Source organism: Otolemur garnettii, unplaced genomic scaffold (assembly GCF_000181295.1).
Source record: "Otolemur garnettii isolate 467f Iridium unplaced genomic scaffold, OtoGar3 scaffold00200, whole genome shotgun sequence".
Classification (NCBI taxonomy): Eukaryota; Metazoa; Chordata; class Mammalia; order Primates; family Galagidae; genus Otolemur; species Otolemur garnettii.
In genome coordinates this window covers 676,097-676,396 of record NW_003852595.1, presented here as the reverse complement: position 1 = coordinate 676,396, position 300 = coordinate 676,097, and positions in this window count along the sequence as shown.

Below are 300 nucleotides of genomic sequence, written 5' to 3'. Positions count from 1 at the left end.
GTGAATAGACTCTTTTGGGGGGCCTGCTTGAGAACATCTTTTCATACTTCTTTTAATGAGGCCTTAACTGTTTTTTGTGCTATTATTTTTATGTCCTTGATCTTTATACATATTTTAAATCCCTTAACACATCATCATTATTATTATATAAAAGTGGATTCTTTTTTGCCTTCTTCATAATATCTTTTCGTATTTCTTTTAACAAGATCTTCTTAGGGTGAATCGCTTTCATTTTTGTTTATTTATAAAAACCTTTATTTTCTTTCTTTTTTTCTTTCTATCTTTCTTTATTTTTTTTTT